The sequence below is a fragment of the Myiozetetes cayanensis genome, unplaced genomic scaffold, assembly GCF_022539395.1.
Source record: "Myiozetetes cayanensis isolate MyiCay16 unplaced genomic scaffold, myiCay2020 scf12, whole genome shotgun sequence".
Classification (NCBI taxonomy): Eukaryota; Metazoa; Chordata; class Aves; order Passeriformes; family Tyrannidae; genus Myiozetetes; species Myiozetetes cayanensis.
Window position 1 is genome coordinate 10,864,874 of NW_026086826.1, and position 22,706 is coordinate 10,887,579.

General features: G+C 41.2%; 1 long non-coding RNA gene across 3 annotated transcripts; it reads right to left on the reverse strand.

Moving 5' to 3' along the window:
* Positions 1-1,635: 1,635 nt before the first annotated feature.
* LOC126635378 (uncharacterized) lies at positions 1,636-20,244 on the reverse strand. Of its 3 annotated transcripts, none has more exons than XR_007627686.1 (5): positions 20,095-20,244; positions 6,402-6,996; positions 5,632-5,716; positions 4,428-5,142; positions 1,636-3,219 (listed from the first exon to the last, which is right to left on the reverse strand). It is a non-coding gene; the product is annotated as an uncharacterized LOC126635378 (long non-coding RNA). The 3 variants fall into 3 exon arrangements; XR_007627688.1 differs by lacking the exon at positions 1,636-3,219 and adding an exon at positions 3,881-3,896 and having other exon boundaries at positions 5,025-5,142; XR_007627687.1 differs by lacking the exon at positions 1,636-3,219 and having other exon boundaries at positions 4,446-4,513; positions 5,025-5,142.
* Positions 20,245-22,706: the final 2,462 nt, after the last annotated feature.

Genomic DNA, 22,706 nt, shown 5'->3' on the forward strand with positions numbered 1-22,706 from the left:
TTATATAAATGCAGAAAGGAAGTTACCATGTGCTCTTTCTATCAACACAAATTACCAATAACATTTTCAGATTTAAGCAGAAGAGACACACGTCTTCTGTTCACTGTGTAAAGGCTGGATCCACTTAAACCAACAGGAGCCTTTTCGTTCACTTCAGTGAACTTTAGATCATGTTCCAAAGAAGTGACATTATTATTTTTTCACCCTCAAATATACATTGGGCTGTTCTTAGTAACCAGCCTGAAGTCTGAAGAGTTTCACTGCAGAAATTCCAAAAGATGTGAAAATATTATGGGGTTTTTTTCCAGAAGAATTTCCATTAATTTTTCTAGGATACATGCAGAAGAATCAAACCTTGCTTAGGAAGATTACGAGGGATAAGTTTTACAAGAGAAATAATACTTGTACTCTGTAGACATTGCATTGCATCCCCTAGTTCAGCTCACATCTGACACAACATACCCCACACTGTGATCCTTCTGTGTTGGGGATGGATCACCAGGAGCCGGACAGGATTCAGGTTATTGTCAGCAGCCTGTAGCATATCATAGAATCATTGAGGTTGGAAAGGACCTCCAAGATCATCAAGTCCAACCTTCAAACAAGTATCCTCACACCCACTACACCATATCACAAAGTGTCTCATCTCATTTTTTAAACACTTCCAGGGACGGTGACTCCACCACTTCCTTGGGGAGCCTATTTCAATGCTTGACCACTCTTTCAGTGAAGAAATTTTTCCTAATATATCCAATCTGAACCTTCCCTGGCACAACTTCAGGTCCTTTCCCCCTGTCCTGTGTATTCTACATAACAGAGCATGGGCATTCTACAGTATATATACACCTGTGTATAACAACTGCAGACTGATGATAAGGATTTACATTGCTCTTCACAAACAGCTACACAGCAAAATACAAGGTGCCAACCTTCTTGTATCTAATTTAAGAGGTTGATTTGGGGAAAGGAGGTTTTATAATGTTTATTTGATCCTGGAGGAACTATCCTGTCACCACACCAATAAATTTTGGGTCAAATAGCACAACAATTTCCTGTATCAAGGGAATTGTCATGGTAGCAGGTGAGTAAGAGTGACAGTTTTCTCCATGCAGCCAGCCTGCCTGCTGTGTGCCAGGTCTGCATGAGCCTTGTGTCCTTCCAGACCAATATGTTAACCAGGAAATTTGATCTTTGGAGTAGAAACATAATTCAAAACCAGAAAGAAACAAAAAAATGTGTGCAAACAACCCTCAAACTGATGAATTTAAAAACAGATATCTTTTTTTTTTCCTTAATCACCTATATTGTGAGTAGGAAAAGGTACTAGATTAGAGTAACAGTAAGTACTGAACTACTGAACTATTGCCATTCTCTCCCAACTCTCCCAACTTTTCCAAGTACATCCCCACCTCAAATCTAAGCAGAACAGAGATGCTGTCATCTAAAATACACTTACAAGAAATACTGCTGTGTGTAGTATCACCTTTGGAGTACTCTTAGTAGAACAGATTTTAAAAAAGAATTTCTTCTCAGCAAAAGTTTCCAGGAGATGTACGTGCACATGAAATATCCAGTGGATGTGTGTTATCCCAACACCATAAAAATCATAATTTTGTAACAGACTGGCTGCCCAGTAACATTCTTTCAGAGCACATAAGCAGGCTAAAGGACCTCGAGATCACAGTGTATCTTTCTGTTCTCACTCTGGATGTTGAAATTCTCTTCACTGGTGGAAATGTTGCTAGATTTTATTTTGCAAGTCATCAAAGAGTGCAGAGTTTCTTAAAATAAAAGCCAGCAAAGTCCAGAAAAATGCCTCATATTTACAGGTTCTACACTGCAAGTCTCCAGAATTACATTTGAGTTTTTCGCATCCTAGTTATTTGGGTATCTAAATACCGTTTTGCTTAGAGGAGCTAAATGTAAAAGTACTTTGAAGAATGGGCTTTTAACAGTGTGTGAGAACTGTAACTTCAGTGATGCAGTTGGATAGAGCAGCAACACTGCAGGTACACGTGAGAACAAGCCAGACCCACTGTCATTTACCTCCCAAAATTTCAGATATTTCAATACTTAAAAACTTGTGAACAATAAAGTGTCTTCAAACACTTCTTTGTCAGAGGTCTTCAGCATTTATACTTCAGCAATCTGAAGGTTTGACTATTGCTAAGCAAACTAAAGTACATCTCGTTTGCAGTGAGGTAACTCCACGAGCAGAATTAGTTCCAAAAGAGAAGGACCACATCCAAGGTATATTTTTAAAAATCAGCCTTCAAAGAGCCACAACTCCACTGTCCCAAATGTACCTGCACAGGCATATTACATGCATTCAAAAGCATCTTGAGCTCACACACTGAAGCAAGATCACATATAAGCCTTCAAACCCATATTCCACCCAACCTTGGGAGCTTCGGTCTTCAAATTTTTATTTTTTTTTTTTTAAATGGGCTGCAACAGGAGAACTGCTCATGAACACATTATCAGTTGCTTGAAACTCAGCCTAGCAAAACAAGCAAAACAAACACTCCCTGAAAGATTAATGCAGCGTTTGCTGACTGGCAAGCTTGCTTTGGATGTAGTACAGCAGTCCTGATTGCAGACAGCCCGGCTCCATGACTTCATAGACCTGTCTCCCAGCATGAGACATGTCAGGAGGCAGGTACCAATTCCCAGATCATAGAGATCCTACCGAGTGAAGGATATCTTGGTTTCTGCACAGCTCTCCAAATGGGTGAACTATCCCTGTAGCACAGGGTTAGCAATATGAAACATTATTTTTTGCTTCAGTGTTTCTGCAGCTTCAGCATCTTGAACCATGGCAGTAAGTGCGCAAGGATGAGCTGATGAGCTTCTAAGCTGAAACAGAGACAAATGCAGCTTCATGTTGTGTTTGTAGTATCTTCCTTTATCGGGACATAAGTCCAAACATTTTCTGTTTACAAATAAGAAAGCCCAGGAATCTTTTGCATACATATTAGCAAGGGCACGGGAATTCCCAAAGGAGGGCGAGTGCACACGCGTGGGTGTGTGTATATATAGACATCAAGCATCTCTTAAATGCATCAACAAGTTACTGGGATAATGCTAAAGAATTAACAGTTAAACACAACAATTATCTTCTAAGCTTTGCCTCAGACAGTCAATAATCTTGTCCCAACTGATGTGGCTGGCAAACTTCCCATTCAAAAGGGCATGATTCTCCGATAGCCTCTTAAACAACTGCACAAAGAAGGGTGATACATAGGTTAGCAGAGATGCACAGAGCAATTCAATCATGAATTTCCCAGGTTTTGGCACTTGTTTTTTATTAGGTATGTCAATTAAATGTAGGAAGACACAGCATGAATGAAAAGCCCTTGGAAACTTCAAAAGTTCAGCTTGCACCCATTCATCCAGCTTGGATTCTGAATGGAAAAGATGCATACACCCTCCACAGGGGAGAAAACCCACAGGGTGTTCAAATTCCACAATAGTAACTTGTTTGTGTGCAAAACTGGCCATAGATACTTCTGACAAAGGCCTAGCTAGCAGACAAGCCCCCCCCACATTAGCAAGCTACCACTCCTCTACTTTTTAGAAATAAAATTAATCAAATTCTGATTTTTCCAATCAGTCCCCTTTCCTTCTGCTTGATTTTTTTCAGATTTTCAGGTAAATGCTCATCCTCCTCTACCACTATTTGACCTAAAGCAGCAAGAATGTCCTCAGAGTCATGATCATGCTGGCAGACTGTACAGTAAACAAAAGCCGAGATGCTTCTGTCCTTTCTGTCAGATGTGCCAAGCAATTCATGGAATTCCAGAGGCATTTGTCCAAGGGGAGGAATACGTGACTCCAGCTTCCTGATCTGTATGTGAGGAACAAATATTTCTATGATAGTCTCCAGTTCAGTAAACCTGAAAGCAGAGGATTTATTACATACAGGATCAAGAAGCCTCTCTTTTGATCATTTATACAGTGGTCTGTGAATGAATGCATTCAGAACCCAGCTCCAGCACACTCAGAAATATTCATGGACTCAGCCAAGAACAATACCCTGAATCCTCATTGGAGAGCAGATCCTCTGCTGGGGAATATCACAAGGAAACTTGGTTGACTTCAGTGGGAAAACAACAGTTTACAAAAGCTAAGAATGTTACCTTTTTGCACACTGAGATCTTCTTTGTAAACAGTGCTTTAATACACATCTGTAAGCTGGATAATAAACACTTCAGATAAATCACAGGGAGGTTTAGAGGGTTCTATGTGCTCTCTCAAGCTTTCAGTTATAGAGCAGAGGCCAGAAGTCAACACTGATTACACCTCAGCAGCAACTAACCATGATAAATATCAAAGTCACACACCTTTGGTCCATTTCTTTAAGCTCCCTGTTGTGTTTCTGAAGAGCTCTCTTAAGACCTCTGCATATTTTATTCTGTGGTACTTACATACTTACACCCCATGCTTGAGTAGGGCTGGATATACCCACTGAGGCTTGAAACATCAAGTAGGACTGCCAGAACATTTCTTTCTGCTGTAAATCAAACAGACAGTTCCACAGTACCTACAGTAAGGTTTCCCCATGATCCAACCCCTCATTCAGCCATAGCTTGTCCCAGAACTAGGACAGCACCTGCAAGTTTTTGGCACTTTGAAAGGAATCATTCATACAGCCCAAGCACTTGTGGGTTTAAGTTGTAGGAAAGTCCCAGTCAATTAGAGTTAGCCAAGGACATCAATGTTTGTTGAGGAGTTTTCTTTAACACTTGGCTAAGATGTAGTTCTGAAATGCTCTTCTCAGAACAGCTACCACAATTAACAGTTGAGGTTATTCAGAAGGACATAAAAAATGAAGTAGCGGACAACTTCCAGGAGAGGTGAGCCTTTCAAAACCTCAGGTGACAAAAAAAGCAAGGACAATAATCACCTCCAACTCTGTATTAAAACACAGAAGGAGGCACTCCCTTAAAAAACAATTCTTCATTGATTCAATGTAACTTACGGGACTTAAAATTTAAGTCACATTATCATAACTGAGCTCCCACCTGTAAGTTCTCAGTCTCACACCATCTTCTTCCAAAAAATGGTCAGCCATTCATTGACAGTACACTTAACATCTTAGTGGCAATCAAACTTCTTGTTAAGATAAATGGTACTAACGAGCTGGTAAAGAGAAAAACCAATCATTATTTTACCAGACAAATCCTACAGTGTTGACTCAGGAGGCACCTGAAATTTTGCTTACATAAGTACTGGAGGCTTGAGCTCATGTTAAAACCGTCTCAACAACATTTTAAGTTTTAATAGAACAACTTTCATGTTATAACTTCATTCAATCATTTATGCAGCAATAATTTAAGATAGGAAATAAAGAGGAAAAAATTGCCTTTGTACAAGTTATTCTATTAAGGACTGGAATATTAATGTTATTGGATACATGAAACCCTGTGCAACCATGGAAACCATTGCACAGGCTCCAGTCAGCCTCCAAAGCTGAGCTGTGGCCTATGGTTGCTATGAGAGGATATAGCACACACCCCTCAGCAGTTCTACTTAGAAAGTTCTATTGTGCATTTGTCTACACTTCATCTCAGCATAAAGCTATTTGTGGAACAGAGGTTAAGGAGAGGGTTCTGAAATCTGAAAACATACCTTTCAGATTAATCTAGGAAATCAGATGCTGTTTTGCAACAGTTGGGGCTTATTTGTGACAATCTAACTGATGTCTTCCCTTGCTCTGAAAAGATAAAAAAGGGTATAATGAATTTGACTTGGAGAAGTTAGGGATTATTTTATGTTCCTGAAACGTATAAGTATCCTTTCCAAGCTCATCCTCAGCCCAGTCTTACTACAGACCACCTGGAGAAATTGGTGATAAGGAAACACTCCTCCTAGATCCTGCTCTTTTAAAAAAAATTTAAATTGCAAAATTTGAAGGAAATAATTATCCGAAATCTTCTAAAACACAGTAAACTCAAAAATGTAGCTATCATTTAATCTATTATGTTTTCTCATTCAAAGAACAATTACACTAGGAACAATTACATGGCAAATAAAAGCATCTCAACATACCATAAAAAAGTCTGAAAATCAAACAGAAGTTTTCTGAAAGGTTTATGAACTCTCATTTGAGAGAATGACATCTGCTAACAGGGTGGGTTGGGAAAAAAAATTGCCTGTGAAAAACATGGAACTTACCTAAACCAACACTTGCACTTTGTTTAAAATGAGTTATTAAGTCTTCAAAAGCAGTGATCTCTGCACCAGCTCCTCTGGCAACAGCTCTCCCCACACCAATTTTCCATGCCCAATGCGCTGTCCTCAAACCACCTCATCCCTCTTGGCATAAGAATGATCCCATATCCAAAGCATTCATTTCCAATCTTTTGTGTCACTGTCTCATTTAAAACCTTTCTTCCTACCTTGCAGGACCCACTTTCTTTGGGAAGATCGAGCCGTAGTTCGGTCTCCTTATCGAACACCATCTGTCCCCTCTCTGTGATGATGCCTGTTCTCCAAGAGAAATTTTGCTGTTTCTGCATATGCAAGATGCACCAGAAATACCAGAATATCCAACTTGAGAAGACTGAGCAGAGCTTTGATCTTCCGAGCCCAGGTGCCTCCTTTACAGTGGTTGAAGTGCTCAGTGGATGACAGGATAACGCTTCAGTGTTCATGTCTGGGAGTCAAGAAACAGAGCAGCCTTTCTGCTCAAGGAAGGCTTGGAATTGCTTCCAGCTTTACTGCTCTCAGAAGGAGTTTTATTCATATTTCATTTTAAAGTCTATAAAAAATTGACCCAGTTTCCTTCAAGCTGTTGCGGGTGCATCTTGCTCTGTGTCACTCAGCGGCCCGGTGGCCACGGTCGAGCAGCTCGCAGGTGTTGCAGGGTGTTAGATCAGTGTAGGTCAGCAGTTCACCTGACAAGCGTTCAGCAGATGGAGATCACTCCCCTGGCACCCAGACAGCCTGAGGTCGCTCTGCATGGAGAGAAACATGCTCCAGAGAAGAAATACTCTACAATAAAAGCAGAGGAGTCAGAAGCTGCTTACTTGAAGGTGTTTAAAACCATACACACAGCACCAAAAATGCTTATTCAGTTGTGGCAGAAACCAAAAATCACATAAAACTCATAAATTCTTAACTTAAATAGCAGATGGCAGAGCATCCTTCTTCCCTCACTTTTGTTTAGTGGACAATTATTTTGGAAGACTCAAGCTCTGTGCTCCAAGGACAATTCAAGACTCGTATGTCCTTCACAAGAGGCCAAAGTGGTCCAAATCTATTTTGCACCACTTATGTCAAGCCTGGTTCACAGAGAGTGGTGCCACATCCACAGAGGATGTCACATCTCCTTGGAAAGTGTTGTCTAAAATTCCTCAGTGCCTCTTTCTTGGTGTATGACTTTTCCAAGTGTGATCCTGATGCCTACATCCTACTCCTGCATCACACTTTGCTCTTATCAAGTGAAACTAATGGTTCTTTAATGCTTTCATAAAAGTGCTTTCATAAAAGCCTATGTGGGAAGTACCAGGTAAATGCTCAGCTCCCGATTTACACCTTGGGCACTTACCTTGAACTTACAAAATAATCTTTCTTAGGAAAAGCAGAAGTTGTGAATGTGCAGAAGGCAGCAGGGAGAATGCCAAGTTTGGTACCCTGGCTCTAACATCAGTACAATCACGACCCTATTTTGGGTACATCATTGTTGTCATCTCCAACTATCCAGATTAAAGGGCTGCCAGGAATTATGAATCCAGCCATGCATGATTGGTTTATCAGAACTTTTAGCTTTGGGATAATTAACACCATAATCCTCACTTTAAGCCAAACACAGAATCAGTCAGGTATCTCATGGATTGTAAGGACCAGCAAGGATGCCTCTGCTCTTTCAGGATCAGCATTATTTCAGAGACAGCTCAGCTGAAGCTTCTGTTTGCAGCACGTTTGCAGCTATAGCCTTAAGGTTTCAGTGTGAATTACTGTGGTGACATGCTGAAGCAGAGAGAAATGGCAATGACCTGCAAGATACTGTTTGTAAGTGTGTTAACCCATTCATACCCACAGACATGAGCATGTCTCATGGCTAAAAGCAAACTGTACTAGGCATCCTGCTTTAAGCAAGTCTCTGGAATTTTGGCCCATTGACACATACAAGGAAAAATACTTCAAAGTCATAAAAATCAGGGACATAAAATTTAAACAAGGGCTATTTTTAATATTTGCATATTTTTAGTAATAGAGCCTTTCTCCTACTTTCTACTTCAACCATGTGTCACACAAAACTGAGTAGCTCTCAAAAACTGCATTTTTCTACATTGCAGTTACCCATATTTTCCTCAAGATGATATCAACCAAAAAAGCAATTGAGAAACTTCCATGTTTGGGGTTAGAACAAGCCTCAGCACTTCTACATTAGTGCTCCAGCAATATGGGGACCTTTCCTTGCTTTCTGATTTACTCACTATAATATAGCAGACTGCCTCATGGAAGTTGAGTAAATCTCCATTCTGGATGGCAAGATCTGCACTCTATTAAGTCAAAATGACTTTTTCCTATTAGATACAAATTGAAAGAGGATTTAATCTGCTTCCAGCATTAGGCTTTTGCATATAGTTGGGATTTGGTCATGCATTTGTATTTGATGTCTAAATTCTAACATTCTTAAGAGTCATGCCTGTTCCAAACTTCAAATCAATAGGTAGGTATGGTAATTGTTAAATCTGACCTAGGTTTAGGTAACCCAAACTCTTATCCCTACTATGTCCTATACATGTCCTTAGATCCTCAGAGCTGTTTAGGTAATATGGAATAGTAGTCACAGTAACTTAGAATTTAGGCCAACACAATCTTACCTATAGAGCATCTTACAAATGTGATATATTTATGTGTGATAGATTGACGTAATATATAAAACACATTAGCTCTTGCTGTATTTAATAAATGCTGAGACCTAGCAATATCAAGACAGATTTATGATTTCCCCCAAGCTTTGTTTCACCAGTGATAATCAAAAAAGACTTCTTGATTTAGACCATTTAACTGAATTTTTGTTCAGTGTGCACTTAATGTATATTTTAGTATATTTTTTCTTACTTTTAGCAAAATTGTATAGGTGCAGACACACACACAAATCAAAAAGTTGCCTTATTGCTTATTGCATCTTTTTAGAAACATGTTGGTATATCTCTATTCTGGAGAACATTTCACAGTTCAGTGACGGAAAATAGTTTGCACTTCATTTGTGCATGTACTAATTTTAGATTAAGCAGGACCACATAAATCCTCCTGAAAAATGATGCAATTAAGCCAGACCTATTTGTAAAAAGGACAACATGTGGCTGTAATTATAATGGCAAAGCATTCGGTAACACTTACTAATGTTATTGGTGCGCTGACTTATTAGTGCGCTAAGAGGAGTTTGTGCAACATGCTGAGTAAGTCTTTACAGGAATAAATCTTAATATTTCCCCAAAAGCCATTAAAAACAATCCTCTGTTGCATTTCTGATCAACTTCCACAGTGATTTGATTTTTCAAAACAGTAACTTTTGTTGTAAGCAAAGCAGTAAGAGTATTCTGTGCCTCCTGCTATGGTGGGAGTAACTAGTTACTCAATTAGGTTTCTTCCAGAGCAAAACTGTTGTCCAGGAGTCCATATGCAACATATGCACCAAAGTTCTCAAATATATGCTTCAGGTGACCAATAATCTGTAAAGATGCACAGTTGCTCATACTTCATGATACTGTTGCAGTTTAAATGTGGATTTAGATTCCTCAGTGCATTTCTAAACCTTTGGTAGTCCCACAAGAGCAATTGTGGCCTTCTCCAACACAACCTATGATAAAGACTGGCTGTGCACTGTCCCTGTCCCTGTCCATGACCACAAAGACTGTGCCCACTATGATCCCAAGTAAGGCAATGAGGTGAGTTTAAGACCATTTTTAGCTGTTTATATTCAAACTTAATTCTCCATCTTTACCTCAGCTGTAAAAATCTTCACTGCTCTGTGAACATCCCTTCTTTATGCTGCTGATATGTCACACTTTCCCTTGTGGTGACTGAAACGTAGGAAGGATTTTGCACTCCTGAGACATGCCTGTCAGGACAAACAGGACAGACAGAAGTGTCCTAGGAAGGAAAACTGGTCCAATCCATCTAGGATGTTCCCCGGGATATGGAACAGCAGTGATGGAAGTGTCTAATTTTCATATTCAGAAAGATCCACTGCAAGCTCAAGCTCCACAAAGTGTGTATTGAGGGTGAGTTTGGGCTCAAACGTAGGCTCAGGTCCATATTCAAAGTGCAATACATACATATCAACTGCCCTGTACAGGGCTTTTCGCACAGTGGTCGTTCTACCACCTCCTTCACATTCAAATGTTCATGTGCTATAAGTTTGGAAGGAGATGTGGACACCTCAGGACCCAATGCCACCAAGTAGGCCAGCGATGGTAAGGCTCTTTCCAGCTCAGCTGCGGAAGTCTGGCAAGAAGGATTTAATTTATTGTTAATCTTTCACTCTCTAATTTTTCTTATGGATGCTGTGCATGATAATCCAGGAGAATGATAAAACTTTGCCAATTACCTATGGAGCATTTAAAAGTAAAAAAAAAAAAAAATTAATGTACCTTTTTTTATTTTGAATCCCTTGATTCAAAATAAAACTCCTTCTGATTTGTTGCTTTGTTCTCCAACATAACAGGAAAAGCTTATTTTCATAGTTGCATGCCTTCCCCTGAAGTAGATCAGAAAATCCCTCTCATTTCCAAAGGGCTCATTTCCTTCAGAATTAAGACACTGAGTCAGTTGTTTCTTCAGTTCCAGTGACCTTTCTTCTCCTATTAGCTGGGGGGCTTGTTTCTTTCACAGGAGAGCATGTAATATAAACATAATCAGCCCTTTCACATCATGTAGCTCTTTGCTGCAGGACCTTCCTTACTTTGAGATTTAAATTTTTTCTGATACGCTCCAGCTAAAGTAAGATCAATCCATAAGAAGGCAAAAAATATGAAAGGACCTTAAAGGCTAACATTTATTGAAACATCACTGAAAGTGCACCTGTGTCTTGTCATTTCAAAATTAATATAAGGCAAGGTATGTGATCCCTTTTGGTAATTAATTCAGCCCTCTCAGATTCCCCTTTCCCCTCATGTTAATTAGCACAGAAAATCCTCACACAGACAAACAGACAAAATAGCCACAGGACTGCCCTGTGGAACAAAGCACTTGCAGGAGGAGAAGGGGCAAAACTCTGCCTTGGTAATTTCAACACCTGAATGCCTGAAGCGTGCAGGTGTGAGGGAAATACTGCAGAAGTGATGCAAGCCTTTGAAAATTCCATCACAGTTTGCCTGAAAATTCAAAATCCTCATTAGTCATATGAATAATTTATCAGCTGCCCCACCAGGCAGGGAAGGGACACTTTTGTTGTGTACTCGATTAGCGATGAGGTCAGTTACCACCAAAAAGGGAAGGGAGAAGCAAAATGTTCCTGAAAAATGGAAATTCGCTCTCAAAGTGTGGTCATTCCTTGCCAGAACTTTTACAGAGGTATCATAAAGAGACCAGTCATGGAGGCACAGGGTATCCCTTCCAAGGACTGCTCAAAGCAGTTAATGCACTTTAAAGAATTGCACTGACTTTAATCCACCTCTTATTTGGTTTAAATAACAGGTATGGTGTGTGCAGAATAAATAAATAAATAAATAAATAAATAAATCCAGTATTAGTAGTTTAGTAGTTAAACATTCTCAAAAATGGATTTTAAATTAACTCAAGGAAGTTTGAAAGTACTGTAAGGAATAAATGTTGCTTTTAATCTTTCAAAGCTCACACTGTAGCATTCCTGTTATCTTCTCCTGCCAAGTGTAGGCAGCGTCCGGGTCTTTAGGCACCCAGCAGCGTTTCTTGGAAGGGCAATGAAAGAGGGAATGGCAAAAGCCTGCCAAAAGGAAAATCAAAGCCATACCTGCAAGCTGCAATACAGTTCTAGGAATCCCTTCAGACTTTTCATGTGTTTGAAACTGAAACTTTTAAAAATGCTGGCGTGGTTCCTTAAAATAATTTTTACTTCTGAAAAACCTAAACAACTTGGAGGGAAAGGGGAGAGAAAGAAAGAGGGTTAAACAACCAAAACCAAAAACAAAAACAAAAATGGGAAAAAAAGGGAAAAAGTGGCATTAGATGCAATTGGATTGTCCCGAAGCAGCCTCTTCAGAGGAAAAGAGCCCTAAAATGCAGGAAATCTGTCTAACCCTCTAACTATTCCCACTCAAGCTGCCCTGAAGTCACAGATGTTACTGATTCAGTTAGATAGCAATTCCAAGCTCCCAAAACAGATTCCAAGTGAGAAAATAGGAAAAGTTCTTGGTTGCTATTAGATACGCATTCTGAAGTAAAAAGAAGTATGGGCAAGGAGGAATTTGTGGCCTGGATTAGAGGTTCCACGGTAATTAAAGAGCAATGACAAATGGGGTCTCGGCTGACCTATTGAACGGGAAGCCGCAGGGTTGGGAGCTCAGGCTGCAGTGAAAATTCCTAGGGAAATGTGTCAGGGTTTTTTTCCTGCTGTGATTTACTGATACATTTAACAGGAATGAAACCCGTACAGGTATCTGCAAATGTAACGATGGCCTACAGAGATTAGATGAGAAAGCAGAGAATTTAGCAGGGCATGCTAAAAGCCTTGTAAATGGTGTATTTAACTGTGCAATTAAACTCTATGTCGGGATAATAATTTATTGCATTGTTGCTAAAACGCTGGGAGAAAGTTATCACTTCCCAAAAGACTGAGTTAGGACATGTCCCTCCAACGTGCCCAGCAGCCTCAAACCTTTAACAACTGCATTAGCAAGGAAAAAAGGCACTACCTATAACCTGTAAGAATAAAAGTAAAAATAAATAGAAGTTTCAGTCCTGCCTCTGTGGGCTTCAAATGAGTGAATGAGTAGGTCCCCGGGTGGGTGATGCACCAGGTGATGCAAAGCCTTCTTTTGTAGCCATCAGAAATGGTCCCCACCCCACACTGCTCACCTGGGGAAAGCAGGTGGATGAGGAGGAGATGATTAACAAGGCCAGGCAGACAGGGTGTTGGAAGAGCTGGTGACCAAATTTGGGATCTCAGCATTCTATCCTCTGGGTTACAAGCGGATTGTGCTAGTGCTGGCTGGGCAGTGGACCTAGGAAATGACCCCATCCCTCCAGCTGCTCCTGGCTCTGCCAGGGGAATTACTGAATTTTGGGAAGGAGAGGAAGAGGAGGGAACTCCCCAGTCTCAGGCTGCCATGTACTCATGCAGAGAAGAGGATACCAAAGATGAGCATCCTCTCTGGATACAGCCCTGAGATGGGTCCTACCTGTGCACTGATGGTCAAAGCTCTATTCCAGGCCATGTCCACAACCCCAGCCTGCCCTAAATTCCTCTCCCACTTTGGGGGTCCCAATCAATAGCTAAGAGATTTGCTTTGCAAGATGCTTCATGTTGTTTTGTACATTTCAATTAAGTTTTTGTTTTGTTTTCATGAAGGGTTATTCACAAGCTCTAGGTGTCCTGACAATTAGCTAGATTCACAGTCCAATTGGAATAAACACCTGGCAACATAATGATCCTCCTGCACAACTAAGCAAATTAATGTGACCAGCCAATAAATCAAGTGGCAGAATCAAAGCCCTTCCACCCAGCTCCCAATCCAGTGCCATCAGGCCTCCTCCAAAGCTGTTGCATACAGATGGTTTTTTACATCACGCCCGGAAGGGTCAGTACTGTTTGGGCTGTTTCACACCAGTGGGGCTGGGGACAGGCTACAGAGCCAGGAGGCATCTGCAAAATGTGCTGTTGGCAGCTCTCACACTCTCCAGTCAGGGTTTTTAACTGGAATGAGCTCAGTCCTGCAGCACCACGCTGTGATGCAGCACTTGCAACCCATTCAAAGCAATGGAGAGTGGTTTCAGGAAAGTTGGAGAGGCACAACTACACACCCACGAGCCCAGATCATCTTCCTTCTTCAGTGCCTCTAGCCATCTCTAAGCTGGTTTAACTACCTAATTATTTCTCAGGTATATCTCAAGTGGAAAAATCAAAATCTTGCATACAGATAGTTCCCTGAGTGCTGAAACCAGTTACAGTTCACTGCCTGGGATTATTCTCACCACTGTTTGGTCTACAAAAACATCAAAATGAGGAAACTGCATTTCTGTGACTAACAAACACCAGCATTTGCAATAGTGCTGTGTCAGTAATAGAACAGTAATAGCTTAGCCCCACCAAAAACTGATACATACCTATACAGTACCAGCTTGGAATAACAATGGTATTGATCAAAATTATGTACACTGAACCAAAAAGCTCCAAACACTTTTAGATAGCTATGATTAGAATTTAGCCAGGTGGGGTGGGGCTTAGAGCAACCTGGTTTACTGGAAAGTTTCCCTACCCATGGCTGAGGGGCTGGAATGAGATGATTTTTAAGGTCTCTTACAACTCAAATCATTCCAGGATTCTATAAGTCCTTTCAGGAGAAAGTAGGGCTGAACTGGCAGCATGTCCTTCATGCACCACTGAGGCAGCAGGCTTTTATCTGCACGCTGGGGTTCAGAGGAGGAAATTTCTGTGTGACTGATACTGCAAGAGACAAGACGTAACTCCCTCGACAACTAAAGGGTTAACTCTGCTTAGGAAAAATAGGTTGGATTACAGAGAGGTAGTGTTTGAGTTTCAGGCTGCATTGCCAGGAGATGAACAGCGTCAGAGTGAAATAACCCACCAGACGCTTTCTAAGGGCAAGGCAGCCTCTCTGCAGTATATTGTTTCCTTGAAGGCAGCAAAGCTGAGGTGACAAAAGGAAGAAAAATGGGTGGAAAACGAAGCAAATATCCTTGACTAATGAAAGACATGAGGGCTAACAAACTTCAAATGATTCATAGCTGGGGATGTGAGAGCCCACCCAATATTCATGCAATTTTTTAAAAAATCACCAAAATATCCCCTGTGCTTGAATTGAGTCTTACGCTACCTGTCTCTGTCATCAAATTCCCAGTTTTCTGGTTAAGGGATGTTAAGACAGGTCTTCCAGCAAGAGCATGCCATCCCCTGCAGAGGGTTTCTTCCCTTGTCCTTAGGCACATCAGAGCAGATCCCTGACAACTCCTGAAGTATCAATTACCCCTTTTAAAAAATTGATGTGCAATAAGGGTTGGATTTCTGGAGGGGAAAGTGCTGCCAGAATAATCAGTTTGAATCCCACTAATTGAAAGCTCAATGCAAAATTCAAGTGTAGGCAAGTGGAGCACACAGGGCAGGGACACCCATTAATGTAATGAGGAGGGAAAACAAAGGTTGCAGAGGATACAGAGAGAAATAATCTGGATCTAAGTTACACTGAGAATACACATTTGTGGAGAAATCCTCCACTGGAAAAGGGGAAACGCATTTTCATAGAATCATTGAATGTTTTGGATTGGAAGGGACCTTAAAGCTCATCTCGTTCCAAATCCCTGCCATGAGCAGGGACAAATTCCACTATCCCAGGTTGCTCCAAGCCTGGTCCAACCTGGCCTTGGACATTTCTAGGAATGAGGCAGCCACAGCTTCTCTGGGCAACCTGTGCCAGGGCCTCACCACCCTCACAGGGAAGAATTTATCCCTAATCTTTAATCAAACCCTGTCCTCTCTCAGTTTAATTTCAATAATTACATACATCTTTAGCAAGGACCCATGACAGTGAGATTTCCAAATCCGCATTCCTCCCTCTGAAAACTGAGTGTACCCAAAGTCAGACCAAGCAGTTAGCCAAATCCTGAACCTGGGAAATGTCACTGGGATGTCCCAGAGCAAACTACAATCTGCAATATCTTCCATAGACACAGTGGGAGGGCTCAAAGTGGCTCCTCCATCCCTTCAGGCAAGGAAATGGACTGCATGGTGAAGCAATGCAACCATGAATCTTTCCCAGCTATTTAGGAGGGTTCAATATCTACCCATATGCAAGGAAAAAAAAATTCATTTTTTCTGAGCATAGAGCTTGAAACTGGTCATGATTTTTGGCCCCTTTTGCCAAACAGACTGATTCAAGTTGACAGTCAGGTATTGTTAATTCTAGAAATATCACTGGATTTATGTCAATTCAATAACTTAGTAATATATATTAGGTGACCTGTCATAAATTATTTAGCACTGCCCCAGAAGATAGTTCAGGATGTACAGAGTGATTTACGTAACAGATCCTGTCATGTCTCCATCTTCTGTGCTTCTTTTCATTTATTCATATGTAGAGCCAGGCAGATAATAGAAAATGTAATTAATAGATTTGGCCTGAAACATGTTTTGATATTAGTGTATATTTTATTAATACAAACTATCTGTTCAATTCCAGGAACTGGATGAATAATGGGCAAAAAACCCCTTCACTTACTGTAGATATAGAATGATATCTACTGCATCAATCTTCTGACAAACTTTTAGCCAGTTTTAGTAAGGTGGATAAACCAAACAAAATACAGGACAAACTACGAGGAAGAGGGCAATCATGTCTGTCTACTTGTTCTCATAAAAAGAGCAGACTGCTACTACAAAGCCAAATTCCCAGCTGGAGAAAGATCCCTGGCTAGGAACCAGGTCAGCCTCACACACACGCATGAGACGAGACCCATCAAGGTTGGCTGGGAGTTCTCTTGTGGCAGCAGTGATTTACCTGGAGTCCTGCAGGTATCAGGAGAGCTCAAGCACTGATTCCACACAGACCTGTACAGGTGTCAGCATGGAGAGCTGGCTATGGCTGGTGCCTTTCCAACCAGGTAATCTGTTCTGTGGCACAAATAGACTCAGAATATAGTATGAGGGAATAAATCTGTGAAACTGACACTGTTAGTGGTTATTTATTACCTATCTACTACCAGGTAATGGCTGACCTGCAGGCTATACTAAAGAAACATAGCTAACTCCTAAATTACCAACGGTGTCAACTCCTGACACTGAGCTTCAGGAATCTCTGCTTCAGGCACTGGTCAGTCCAGGAACCAGATTATTTTCTTTACTGCTGCTGAGAAAGTCACTGCATCCGACAAGAATATGCTTTGAAATCAGGAAGTGCATCAGTAGCATTAGGGCTGCCTGAGCAACAGGACTGCCTACATTGGAGTTTAGGTACCCCACAAAAGAGACACATTGCTCTTTTAGAATAATACTTGAAAACAAGAAAAAACTATAGTTCTAGCTCTACAAATTCATGGGAATACCAAAAATACAGCCTTGGAATAGCCTCTGTCACAGCCAGCAGTTGATGGCTGATGTCTCTCCTTGCAACCTGATGAAAGGGCTGGTGAGGTGTGCCAAGTCCTGGTTACATCACCTTCACTCTAGTCCCATTGTGACTGCCAACTCTCTTCATAGAATTATAGAGTAGTTTGGGTTGGAAGTGATGTTTAAAGTTCATCTAGTCCAACCTCTCTGCAATGAGCAGGGATACCTTCCACTAAGACCAGGCTGCTCAGAGCCCTGTCCAACCTGGCCTTAGATACTTCCAGGAATGGGGCATCCACCACCTCTCTGGGCAATCTGTGCCAGGACCTCACCACCCTCCTTGTAAAAAACTTCTTCATTATACCTAATCTAAATAGACCACTTTTAGTTTGAAACCATTACCCTTTGTCCTATCCACCAGATTCCCTCTTCTCCCCATGCTGTTCAAAATCTGGTTTTCTCCAAGAAAGCTTGTGTTTTTCAAGGCCCCAGGCTGTTTTCCTGAACTGTCCCTATATCCTAAGCTATATGAACAGAAAACATAGAAGAGCTCATTTGATCTAAACCAGAGCACAAGGGAGTGTGGCAAACAAGCAGCAGGACAAGAGGCAGATTGTGAAAACAAAGCTAATAAAATAAGATTACACAGCTGCATAATTGAGCTGGTCCCTGTTTACAAATCTTATCAAGGGTCTACTTTCAAATGTAAAATTACAGGGAATTGGAGTTTGTGATGCCAACCTACACACCAGAGCTTATAGGAACAGAAATAACTTGGTCATGAAGAGGCCCTTGGAAGAGAATAGGGAAGTGGCTAGAGGATTTCTGGAAATATGGAGGAATCAGGCTTGGAAGTGCCCTATTAATCCTGCATCTGATCTAATAATTAAATCAGAGTTGGGTTAGGTCTGCAGGGTGACGTCTGCAAAACCCCAGCTGTTAGGAAGAAAGACCTTTTGATAAGGTCCAGCACTCAGCTGTTCTACAAACTCTTCCAACCCAAACTTTTCAGCAGTTCTGCTTCCTGAGTTCTGCATATCTTATGCAGATGCTGTTCAGTGCAAAAAGGGAAGCAGTGATCTGCAGGTAATCTCTCCACTCAAATACAGCAGATGAACTCTGGGAAGAATATCTACAGACAGCATGAGACGGGTCAAATTCTGCTGATAAATGATCACAACAAACAAAAGGATCATTTTTCATTACAAGCAAGGCTGTTGGGTAAGGGAAAAGGTCTTTTGAGATCCATTGCAGAACTTCACAGAACAACTTATCTGTTCTTGCTGGAGAGATTCAATTTGTTGTAGTGCGTCACTGATTCAAGGCCAGAGCTTTGTTAACCCTAAGTGTTGTATGATTAATAACCTCTTACTCCAATAAATTGCTGGTTTGTGCTCTTGAATAAACCCCTCCTCTCTGCAAACCTTGGTCTAATGTTTACTTCAGACCTTCATAGTTTGCGTAGGATTCTGCTCCAGGGAAATTGGGTTTCCAGTTTCTATATCATTTCAACACAACCAAAGGAGAAAATCTGATTTTCTTTTAATTCAACATAGATCACATTTCAAGTATCAGTGAGAAAGAAACATCCTGCAACTCACTTTGTGATTTATGACTACCCCTTTCAGAACAATTACTATTTATACATTCATTTATTGTGTCTCTTGCTGTCATATTTTTGGCAAAGTCATCGGACAGCATACTGTGTCCCAATTCTCCCTTCATCAGAAAACATTTAGCAGAACTGCTTTTTAATAATGATACTGCCTTTTAATTTTCCAAAATGAGGATGTGGATTGTACCACTTTACTCAGCCTTTCCTTTGATTAATGGGAACACATTTCTCCATACAGAAACTGGGGCTGAGAGCATGATGGCCTGAAACAATTCCAATATAAAGTTTCAAGTACAAAAAACACAGGGAACTTGGATGTATTGTTTTAAGGTAGACTCAGGCTGAGTTGAAAGATAAGGCAGTGGAAAGGTGAAGGAAGAAATTCTGTTGGAAAGCAGGCTGTTTACAAGAACCAAGTCAGAGCCCGGACATATATGTTACTTGGATAAAAACACAAGAAGAAAAGAAACACTCTGCAGATAATGATAATAGATGATTCCGCTTTGCTGCTGTCTTCCATCATAAACAAATGGCATAGGCCAACAGTTAAACATCATATATTTTAATTAGTACTTAAAGCATTTAGTTATCTGTGTACTGAATAACTGCAAGAAAACTTTGTCAGGCTGGAATGCGAAGGGGGGAGTTCAGCAAGGAAAAGCAATCTGGCCTGTGCACAGTGTTGTGGCCTCCCTGCAGATACCTAAACCCTTACATGCTGAATTCCAGCTGACATTTCCAAAGGAAAATAAAAATGAATGGAGAACAAAAACAACTGATGTGAAGAAAATAGCTCCTTGGTCCTCAACATTTCAGTGATACGTATATGGGACAAACAGACCTGCACACTGGCACTAGAGCTGTCCCTGCACAACTGCTCTGGTCAAGAAATATATGAACTGGTTGCTGAGTGTTTACAAACTTCTTCATCATATTCACTATTCAAAGTATGAGGTATTAGGCACTTGTTTTTTAAACCATTGCCTACTTCTGAGGCATTTGTTAGAGTCATCAGTATTCAAGTACTCTTGAATTAGGATTTTTTGGGAGTGGTGTAGGATTATGTTGACCTCTTGTTGGCCATAAATATTTGCAATACCAGATCTGCTGCTGCTGAATAGCACTGGTGTGAAAGAAGTTTCCTGGAAACTGCACCCATAATCTTGAGGAATTGAGGCTTTTGATTAATAACCAAACTAGAAGGTCAATCTGACTTCATGAAGTGAAGTTTTAGTAGAACTAAAGCCAAAATGGAGCTCACCAGTTGTGACTGCTGATGCAAGGTTCATCTCCACAGTCTGCCTAAGGAAAGAAATCCAATGGCATTTATAGTCTCCTCATCCTTTAACCTCCTTGGGATCCAAGCAAACAACTGTGTGCATGTCTTAGCAGGGTAAATAGGAACAGGGCCTCATGGCATTTCCTATGGAAATCAAAGAAAATAAAATAATTGGAAGTATTTTTCCTCTCCAAAAGCAGAAACATGACAATTAATGGTATGCTACAATTTACACCATTTCCTCAGTTTTAGAAGGTTAGGATATGCACCTCTGGGAAAAGGATGCCTATTTTCACAGAATCCCAGTATATGCTGAATTGGAAGGGACCCACAAGGATCATCGAGTCCAGCTCCAGGCCCTTCACAGGACCATCCCCAAGAGTCACATCATGTGCCTGAGAATATCATCCAAACACTCCTTGAGCTCTGGCAGCCTTGGTGCTGTGACCACTGCCCTGGGGAGCCTGTTCAGTGCCCAACCACCCTCTGGGGAAGAACCTTTTTCTGATATCCAACCTAACCCTGCCCTGACACAACTTCAGGCCATTCCCTCGGATCCTGTCGCTGGTCCCCACAGAGCAGAGATCAGTGCCTGCCCCTCCTCTTCCCCTCACAAGGAAGTTGTAACTGCGATGAGGTCTCCCCTCAGTCTCCTCCAGCTGAACAGACCAAGTTTTGCTGTCTGTTCTGCAGTAGCATGCATGGCTCCCCCAGAGCCATGGGGAAGGATACGTGCTAAGGAGAAGGTGATTTAGGGACACTCAGCTGCAGTGCTGTCCTTTTAATTGAAGCACAGCTTCCACTTTATCTTCTGGGAAGTGGGCAGGAACCACAGCCCAGCACAGTCATCTCTGTTCTCTTCTAGGCTCCCCTCTTCAAAGAGGCAGCTTCCCAAATGCTCTCAACACCAACCTTCAGGGAAGCATTCAGTGTGCTCCCAGGAATCAGCATCCTCCTCCTCATACCCCATGCTCCTGGGTCTGGGCACACACCCTCTGTGTTCCTCATGCCTGGGGCTCCCATGGGATGTAGTGGTGCTTCCAGCACTGCCCCATGACAGTGGAATTTTCTTCCTGGATTGATGACTCCATTCTAATCAGATTCTCTATCTCTTCTTGTCATGGTGAGCTTCACTAGCTAAAGGCCCTATTTCCAATGAGCCTGGAAATAGCTTGAACTGCATTTCTGAATGCAAGCCTACTCTGAACAGCTCGTCCAGTTGTAAAGTCATTGAAAGTGTTTACACATGTAATTTTATTGCAAGAATATACACAACTGTGTCTTTATTGATTGCTTTCCTACTTATGGAAGCATTTCACTACTTTAAACCCCACAGCTCACCCTGCAACCTCCCCAGCTCTATCATGCCCCATTTAACGCTGTTCTAATATTAGCAGACCTTTGTTTCCACAACCTGGTTTTTCCATATTTTCATCCATACAACCAGCAGAAAGCTCATGGCCAAATAACAATGAGCTCATCTCAAATGCTTAAGCAGCCAGTGCCAGGTGAACAAATTGTCTATTATTAGACTCTTTCATGCTCTAAGAGCTTTTGTTCCCTACTTGTCTGTCTTAACACCTGCTGTTGCAATGTGTATCAACTTTCAGAACATCACTCCCAGTAACAACAGAATGTAAAATGTATTTGGGGATTGCTCAAACAGAAAGTGATTAAGTTTTGTAAAGGGAGCTTTGTCAAGCAAAAAGAAAAAAAGAAAAAAGACGTGGTGATGGGATTGGAGTAATTATGAATATAAATCAAAAATCGTCACTGAGTCAACACAACAAAAAGTTAGACATTCGATTGCAGTCAATTCATTCAGCAGCATTCAGCAAAATACTAATAGTTGTGAGAAATGAATTTGTATTAGTAGTAGTAGTAATAGGAATTTTTTTCCTTCAGTGAGTTTCACACAAATATAGAGTGTTTGACTGGTGTGTGAAAGCGTTGATGGGATTGTGTGGGTTGGGCATATGGAAAAGGTGTAACCCAAACCCAGCAGCTTAAAAAACACATATATAGATATTTAAAAATATTTAGTAGTGTGATCCAAATGTTAGAGAAGGAAATCATAATTAACAGGTTATAAGGTATGTTATGAGGAGGTCTGGCTTTTACTGGAGCAAGAACAGTCATGGCTCGTGGTGCAGAAATGGACTACTGTTCTTATGCGAGATGGCTTTTTTTTTTTCCTTTTATATTTTTCTTCTTTTCAGAAAACCAGACTTAAATGGTTGCTTTTACAGCCATGAAATAGAGCTGGGGAGAGCAGCATGACCTGTGAGTGGAGGCTTAGCAACCACCTGGAGTGGGCAAAATTCTTGCCCACGGCTGAATGGCTTCCCCTTCTCATCAATTTGGATGTCCATTTATAACAAAATTCCCTGTTATCCCCTTCTCACCTGCCACATCTATTTAGATTGCAAATGGTTGGGGCCAGGAACTGTCTCTCGCCGTGTGTTCATACAGTGCACAGCACGAGGGGCTCCAGGCTCCATCAGGCTGTTGCAGGAGTGTGCTGCACACAGTAAACAACACAGAGATCCATCAACAGGGAAATCCAAATCATTTGTTACCTCCTTTTACTCTGC